The sequence below is a fragment of the Ailuropoda melanoleuca genome, chromosome 10, assembly GCF_002007445.2.
Source record: "Ailuropoda melanoleuca isolate Jingjing chromosome 10, ASM200744v2, whole genome shotgun sequence".
In the NCBI taxonomy this organism is placed as follows: Eukaryota; Metazoa; Chordata; class Mammalia; order Carnivora; family Ursidae; genus Ailuropoda; species Ailuropoda melanoleuca.
Window position 1 is genome coordinate 1,650,266 of NC_048227.1, and position 8,977 is coordinate 1,659,242.

Sequence of the window (8,977 nt, forward strand, 5' to 3'; positions counted from 1 at the left end):
CAGGAGGAGTTGGGATCTGCACCCGGTGGCTTCACCGCCACCCGCAGGGATGGGGATGGGCTGTGAGTGTGGTGTCTGGTGGCCCGGACCGTGAGGCCCCGGAGTTGAGATATCACTTCGGCAGCAATGAGCCATGGTGGACGTTTGAGGATGGAGGAATCTGGGTTCTTTGGGGTCAGTGTGGCATCGGGGTGAGGAGCGGAGGGCCGGGAGGCTGGTCAGCAGGCGGCGGCAGCCGCCCCGTGCAGAAGGGGCCTGCGCAGGGATAGTGGGGTGACGGAGACAGGAGGAGTGACGGTGTTCGGAGAGGAGAGCTTTCTCACGGTGCCTCGCAGCACGGGCTCCCGCCTGCGCCACTGTTACTCGTGTATACGATGAAGGAGAAGCGGGGAGAATTCAGGAGAGCACAACACAGACCTTTCCTCTGACCTGGTAACATCCCCCGCCGGTATTTTTATCGTGGTCAAATACATAGAACATAAAATTTATCATCTGAACACTTAAGTGTCTGTTTCAGGGGCATTAGGGCCGTCACGCCGTTGTGCAGCCATCAGGCTCCGGAACTTTCTCACCTCCCCAGAGTGAAACCCTGCACCCATTCCTCTCTCCCCCGCCCGTGGCGCCCACCCTCCTACTCTCTGTGTCTGTGACTCTGATGACTCCAGGGTCCTCATAGAGGTGGGATCCTACAGTGTCTGTCCCTTGGCCTCTGGCTTCTGTTGCTCAGCCTACTGTCCTCGAGGCCCATCCCTGTGGCAGCCGGTGGCAGCACGTCCTTCCGTGTCGAGTCCGGGAGATATTCTGCAGGGTGGCTGGGCCACGTTGTGCCGTCCGTGCAGCCATCAGTGAACTCCAGTCCACTTCTGCCTCTTGGCTGTTGTGAGCAATGTTGCCGTGAACATGGGTGTGCAAGTTATCTGTTTGAGTCACTGCTCTCGGTTCTTTTGGTAAGTACCCAGAAGTGGATCGCTGAGTCATACCTGACCTGGTCACTTTCTATAAACTGAATCAGTGTGGGGACACGTGTGAAGTCCGTGTCGCGGTGCTAGGGGTGAGTTGGGAGAATGTCCTGGGAAAACAAGACGGTATTTGGGACAGTCTCAAATCTCCTTCAGGTGTGTTAAGTGCACCACGGGTTTCAATCCTGTGCTGTGGTTTTGAGTAACTGGTTTTCACCGAAACGAGCCGCAGTGTTGAAACAACGGTTCTGAAATGCCTCTCCAGCCACCATCAGCATGGTGCTTGGCGTCTGCCTGTCGTGGTAGTTCCCCCACTGTAATATTTCGAGAATGTTCAGACAGGTGTCCAAGTTCACTGGGTGCTGGGGTCATTAAGGGCAGGGCCCACCTCTGCATTTCTTTATTCTTGGTTCTGCGCATAATTACACTGTAGGTCAGTGTCCGTGGCTGTCAGGCGTGTTTGCAGAGACTGTGGGAGCGGGTTCCTGTGGCAGCCACACGCCCTTTTAGATTCCCCTGCCGCCAGCTGGGCCCGACCTGGGGGCCACCTGGGGGATGACTCGGTGTGATGCAGAGAAGGTCCTCGTCGGTCGTCGGCCGCCTCCTTCCACGGGCTGTGGGAACAGAGAGGGTCCCTACCTCCTCCCTTTCTGGGGTGCCTCTTACTCTTTGCCATTTCCCTGACCCACAGAATTGCGTCCTGTAAAGAAATTAGGCTCCGTATTTTTTTTTGTGCTAAGACACTATAATAATGTTTAAATTGATATTGCAATTAGATATTTAACCAATTTAACCAAACGATTCCATAAACCTGATTCTTTAACTCTGTTTACCTCTCACCTCCAGCCGTTGCTGACACATTTGCCCACTGTCCTAATAACACCGTGGTCTGTGGTACAGAATCCTCTCCATGTTGTCACTGAGCCCCCAGCACGGCCACCAGGGCACTGTGCCTGTTCACGGTCTGGGAGAGTGGCATGGGAGGGACTCACCTAACACCCAAGGTACCCAACGCCCAAGGCGTGTGTGTGTGTGTGCGTGCGCACGCGGGTGTATACGTGTGGGAGACACCGTCAGTCCTCGTTCCTCTGAAAACGATACACGTTTTCATGCATCGACGCGGACTACCCACTTACAGCTTCTAATGCACACTTAGGGGGCCTTGTGTTGCTTTCACCCTCTCTTTTGAAGGATTTTCCGTGATCAGAAGAACTTTAAGTCTGTTTTCAGCAAGGTCGGGCTCTCATTTCCTCTTCCCGGTACAGTTAGCATGAACCTGTGCGCCTGCCCCCGGAGTTGGTGCAGGTGGGCCTTTCCCTGGGCTCTGCCGCTGATGAGGGGCAGTTCGAGGAGTGTCGCCTGCCTCAGGGTGCCCCCCTGCCCCCAGTGCGGCAGGGGACGCATTCCCACCCCTGGGCTGTGACAGGAGCCTGAGCAGGGAAGGCGGAAGCCATGAGGAGCGTGGCTGTCTAACCTGCCTGTCCTGTGAAGCTCCATTTCACAGTACACACGGAGCCCCCTGGGGTTTCCAGGACCCCCGTCCCATGCTTTTATTTGCAGCTGAGTCCCTGCACTCAGGCGTGGGCAGGGACAGCTCCAGCTCCAGTCAGAGTCTACCTCCATGCGCCCGCACCTGCAGCAGGGCTTGGCATACCGTGGGCACGCAGTCAGTGGTGAGGGAGGGAGGGAGGGAACAAAGGGGTGGGGCCCCTGAGCCTTACTCCGAACTGGTGGGGAGGGCTGCCACTATCCTCCTGGGTGTTTTTAAGGCCACCACGGCTCATGGAGGTTCAGTGACCGGCCCTGAGTGGACTTAGAGCTCACTGCTTCTGACTTCTGGCACTTTCTAAGCACCATGGGGTCTGTGGGTCCAGAAGGCTGGCTTGCATTGTTCCTGGAGAAGTTAGCTGTCCCCCTTTTCAGAAAGGAACGTGTCTTCATTCCCTTCCTCTGTTCTCTCCCCTGAAAGATGCTGTGACTTCGCTTCCCTCTTCCCGAGAGAGTGAGGACTGCTGTATCCGTGCTCACCTCCCACAGCCATCTGCCAAGGAGGCCTGTGGACATCAGGAACGGCCCAGCTGCCCTCTCCCTCCCCTGCCCTCTAGAGCCTGGAGCGGAGGACGCAGGTGGGCCGATCTGGCCCTGGCGGATGGATGGCTCGTGGACCTCTGCTCACGTGGGTCCGAGCCCCACGGGTGACGTGTGTGTTTGGTGACTATGTTGGTCCCCCTTCCCCAGCGGACCCTTCAGAGCTGCCCCAGGCACCACCTCGGCTGCACTGTGAGGAGGCCTAGCTCTGGACCAGCGGTACCACCCGGTTTGTAACACGTAGTACCAGACGGGTTCCTGGTGGCAGGACTTTGGGGGCCACACGGATGTCCCCAGAGCCTTCTCCTTCAGTTTCTCTGGGGGGAAGCTCGGTTTCTGGTGGGATTTTTCTCCTCTATGTGTATTCTCCTGGCTTGCATGGGGTTGCCGCTCAGAGGGGCAGTGTGACTCTCCTGGCGGACAGCTTGGGGCAGTCTGTTCTCCTTGGTGGTCCCGCCCTGCAGGGAGCAGGTTCCCAGATATCACGCAGACCCGAGCAGGTCCGCTCACCCAAGCAAGTTCTCTGGCGGTAATTATTGCCCATTTATTTATAAGCTACACATCCTTTTCCGCCCACCCCATAAAACTTAGGTGGCATAGACCATCAATCTGAAACTGCTCGGACGAATGACCCCTCGTGGTAGATACCCGTTGTTTTTGCCAACACACATTCCTCCTGCTCGAAGAGCCTGTCTCCCTCCTTCCCTCTTAGCCGGGAGAGTTGGGCAGGCCGTCCCGCCCCACGTGGACCTGGCTCTGGTCGGGTGTCCACGTGCTCGATAGAGTCGGGCCTCACACCCCCATGTGGACCCATCAGACCCAGGGCCCGCAGCTGGAAGTCTTCGGAGAGGCGCTTGGCCGGGCTGGTGGGACGGGACGGCTCTGCTGTTCCTAGAGGAGCCGCACGGAGTCAGACCACACGGAGCTGGGCCCACCTGCGCCTCGCTGCACTGTAGCTGTGGGCCCGACCCGCTTCCGCTTCCTGAAGCTCCTTTGAGCTGGATCTCTGGCGTTTCATATGCAGGATCCTGACTCTGACACCGTGGAGTCACTACGTGGGCGTCATGAAGTCGGGTGACAGCTGCTCCGTTAACAGAGAAGCCCTGTGACCTCTGAGCGTGCGGGTTAGGGTTCATGGAGGTGTGAGCAATCACTTGATGAAACCATGTCTTCTTATTCCACCAAGACCCCGGGACAAGAGGTCCCCTACTGGGACACCAGTTGAAAGCAGCGGAGAGGTTCATTAGGGACTGTGGGCTCTTTCCTCCCTCAGGAAGCATTTCTTCACGCATCGTCCAGGGGGAGCTCATGGGGAGCAGCACCGGGTTTGAACTCGTCTCTGTGCATGTCCTCCGGTGCGTCTGATGCATGCCGCATGTCGGTCCTCAGGCCCGCTGCAGATGACTCCACGTGGCTGTCCTGGGCGCTGTCTGGATGGCTTTGCTGTGTGTCACGGACTGTGGGGGGACCTTGTGGGTGATGAATGGACACAGCCTGTCTGCCTGCTGGCCTCACTTTGTGGATCTCAGTGTCCGAGCTTGCAGTGCTGCTTGGAGCCTACGGGTAGGTGGGGCCGGGAGCCTGTGTGTTTGCAGAGGAGGGGCCGACATGTACCGCTCTCTGGGGAGGGGGTGTTTGACCTGAGGTCAGACTGAGAGCCTGGGCATCTGAAACTGTCTTGGCACTTAGGGGATGGGGCACACTTGGGCTGGGTGCGGGTTTGAGGGGGCACAGTGCTGAGCTTTAAAGAGAAGGAAGCTTCGTTGGGGGGCAGGGTGGGGGGGCCAGCCCGATGGCTAGCAAGGGCACCCACAGCAAAGGGGTCTGCAGGCTGGGCTGTGAGTCACCTTCTTAGAGCTTCCTTCTGTTTCTGCGTGGTACACATCGTCACACAAAGTTTTCCATACACTCGGGACTCGAAAGAACACCGCTACTCCAGTAGATCTGGTAGAATGAGCCGTTTGGTAAGGGGCTGGGAAGCTAGCTCCGCTCTTCATCTGGTTCTGGAAACTCTTGGGCTGGGGAGCCCAACAAGACGTCTGGTGCCTGTGTTTCTGAGCTGGGCACCATCACCACAGGACAAGCCGTAATAAGTCTGTTGAAATGCACTTTGAAATTCTCACATGAGTGACGGTGACGTGTTGTCTGGGCACCTTCTGGAACAGCCGCCCTTTCCAGTCTTGGGGCAATGTTCTGCCTATAATGTTTCAAAGAGCTTCAGAGCGTGAGGGCCCATGCTCGGCGGGTGCCCTGACCTGTCCACGGAGATGGCCCGGCTGCGCTCAGCTCAGGAATTCCCACAGGCCCTGGAGGGAGGCCCAGGGCGGGGAGGGAGCTGCACCCAGCTGTTCGGTGCAGATCACCTGGGTAGCACCCACCCCTCCCTGGGTGCGAGGGGCCAGACCCGGGGAGCTGCGTCCAGGGAGCAGGTAGGGGGCCGGGCAGTGACTTCCAGCCTCGGAGTTCCTGCCCCAGCCTGGAGTCCATTTCTTATGTGAACCTGGAGTGGGAACCTTGAACATGCTTTTTTCAGCCGGTAAAGCAGTTTATCATGTGGCCATCCTGTTTAGGAGAATGGGTTTCTCGCAAAAAAAAAAAAAAAAAGTTGACCTCATGGATACGTTTTCTTGGAAGAACTGGGGGGGGGGGGCGCTTGTGAAAATAACTTCAGTTCTTTTTAAAACGGTGGCAAATTATACACAACATGAAACTCATGGGCCCGACCATCTTTCAGTGCACAGGCCGGTACTATCGAGAACATCTGTGTTATGTGGCTGTCGCCACCGTCCCGCCCCAGAGACTTCAACCCCTGTGTTGTTCAAGGGTCACCTGTCTCTGCCCTTCTGTGGCTGGCCTGTTTCACCGATCATCGCGTCCTCGAGCTTCGTCTGTGTCGGAGCACGTGCCGGAATTCCCTTCCTTTTTAAATTCCAGTGTGTGAATCCGTCACGTTTTGTTCTCCCGTTTGCTGGTGGACACGAGTGGCTGTCCTCTTGGCTGTGTGGATAAGTCTGCCGTGGGCACAGGGGTGCACATGTCTCTCTTCAGGACCCTGCTGGCAGTTTTTTGGGGCCCAGACCCGGGAGTGGGATTGCTGGCTTATGTGGTAATTCCAGATTTAATTTCTTGCATAACTGAATTCCAGTTCTTTTGATGGCCAGAAGTGCCTACCGACAGTGACGTGTGAACGTAGCGCACAGTCGGTGTTCCCCGGTGTGTGTGCTTCCTTAACCTGGCACGCAGTTCCCGTAAAGAAGGCGGAGCTGCTGCCGCCCCCCGACCCCCGGCGTGTGCTTCCTACGGCGGCCCCGTGCCCACTGCCTCGGTGGGCAGGCGTGGTGAGGGAGACACGGGCCTCCAGCCCCAGACCAGGGGCCATGTAGAGATATCCTCTCCCACCTGTCACATCACATGCGGTGCATCCCCTGCAGAGGACCTGGCACCCTCGCTCCCCTGTTGGGCACAAGCCACTTCTGACCCACGGCTTGGGAGACCCGTCCTGGGTGATGCTGCCATCAGGCCGGTAGCCACTGGCACCTCGGCCGTCTCCTGGTAAACGGGGAGGTCACTGCCCTCGGGAAAGCTCCACCACTGAAAACCATAAGCAGAGCCATGTAACTCAGGACCCTTGACCCACCCCTGCCGCCTCCAAGCGCAGGGCTCCCGCACAGCCCGAGCGTGTCCGTGTGACCCACACTGCTCCTCTGCACCAGGAGCCCAGGCTGGTGCGACAGGGACCTGCCCCCATGTGCATACACGGTGGTGCCTCACGGGGCCTGTCGGAGCACTGAGGGAGGGAAAGGTGAGAAGTCAACGGACCCCAACCCGCATGTGGGGGCAGGGTTCTAAGCACTGTCTGCTTGCCCGCCCGTGTCCTGTGGTCACCAGTCCTGTCACTGTGTGCTGACTCGGACACAGGAAGGGGTGACGAGGCTTGGAAGAGCTTCGGGTCTGGCCGTGGGAGATCCTGATGTGGGCTTTTGGGTGGGCCACTGGAGGACAGCAGTGTCTGGGGGAGGGGAGAGTCTGGAGAGGGTCCTGGGCCGAGGCTTGGGAGAGAGCAGTGGGATCCAAGACTGCTCTGAGCTGTGGACACGGCTGTCTCCCCGTGGCGTGTGTGCTTGTGGAGTGAGCACTTCTGGGTGCCCGGTGCGAACACCTGAGCTCCTTCCCGGGACGGTTCCAGGAAGCTGCCACTGACAAAGCCTGGGGGCTCGAAAACAATCAAGACGGAACTGTTTTTGCCCTTTCAGTTGGTTTTCTTCCAGACTATCTTGCTTCTGGGAGGTTTCCAGAATACTTTGGTTTTAGCACTTTGGGGCACAGATTCCCAAAATGGATTTGAAAGTGTCAGGTTTCCAAATAGGTTGGCTTCGACAGTGGTCCGGGCTTCTAAAAGGTTTGGTTGAAGAATGTTTTGGTTCTAAAATGTTCCAAAAATGTGTCCCCAAGCACAGAGTGCCCGCAGTGCTCCGGGAAGGGGCTGGGGCGGAGCGCGGGGTGAGGAGAGGAAGCCCATCCTTCGCGGTGGGTGGACTGGGGCGGGGCAGGGCAGGTGAGCAGGGCCATCCCCGCCTTGGGGGGGTCTGTGTGCTCCGTCGTCCGTCAGGAGGTGGGGGCTCGGCTCACGTCTGGGTCTGGCTCGCAGGACTGTGTTTGTGTCCTCAGAAACCGGTTCCCGCCCTTTCTCCCCCGCCGGCCCTGCGGGGCTTTCTGCTGATGGGTCCTCAGCTCTTTGTGAGGGGCCTGGTTCGTCCCGACCTCAGTCCGCACGCCTGGCTCCTGGGTCCTGTCCACAGGCGTCCAACTCAAGGGAGAAGGCTGACTGGAGACTGACTATTCCTTTCAAGAAAGGAGATTTGTATGGGAAAAGGCACATGAGTGGGAACTCAGGGCTTTGTGCAAGGTTCTTGTAAAGTCACGGGCTGAGCCAGGACTATTGGTCCCGTTTTCTGGATAGGGAAATCGAGGCCCAGAAAGGCTGCGTAACCTGCTCTGATCCCACCACTACTCCAGGATCCACATGTTCTGACCCCAAACCCCTGCTTTTCCCAAACCTTTCAAAGGCCCCCTTAGGAGCCCTGCCTGCCATCAGGGCATTTGAGCCAGGGCCCTCCCACAGCCCGTCCAAGTCTGCATGTGTCAGCCCCGGGGTCTGTGGTGCCAGGCCCAGCCTTGAGAGGAGCCAGCCTAAGCCTGGACCGTGGCTGGAAGCGACTGGCATGGCCTCGGGTGCCTTGGCGCCCACACTGTTGACGGTGGAACATGGGGAGTTGTTGGGAAGGGCGCATAGCTGACAGCCAGCCGCGTGTCCTCGGGTGGAGTGATGTGGGTGACCCAGAGTGTTGGCAGAGAGGAAGAGAGAGGAAAAATCCAGCACTTAGGAAAAACATCGCCAGCCGAGGGCGTGGCTGGACATGAGCACCAGCACACCCAGGGTGCGGCCCCACCCTGGGCGTAGTGCCCATCCAGGGAGCCAAGACGATCTTGCCTGAAATGTGTCAATTAATTTTGGGGCCACTTCCCGCCCAGCGGAGCTCATACCACTTGGGTGGCAGCCAGGGAGGGCTGGGCACGCCTGCGTCCAGGGCTGCTGGCTCCTTATATGCCAAGGATGTCTGAGACCTCCTGCTCTGTGGCCACGAGCTCCTCCGGCGCCAGTTCCGATGCCCCTCCGGGGAGGGATCTCACGGACTTAATCCAAAGGAATCCATCCTGGTAAAAGGTACCAGGCATCAGCCCAGCGGGGTGGTGAATGCCCGGCTGCGGTCTCCCCCATTCTTACGTCTTCTCGGGAAGTGGGAGCCCTGTGCCCATGGCCAGCGAGAAAGCAGGCAGCCCTGGCTCTCCGTCCCTGCCCCCCCACTGGGCTGGGACTGCTCGCTGCCTGCTGCTGATCTGCACTCGTGCTGCTTACCTGGCCTGCCTGG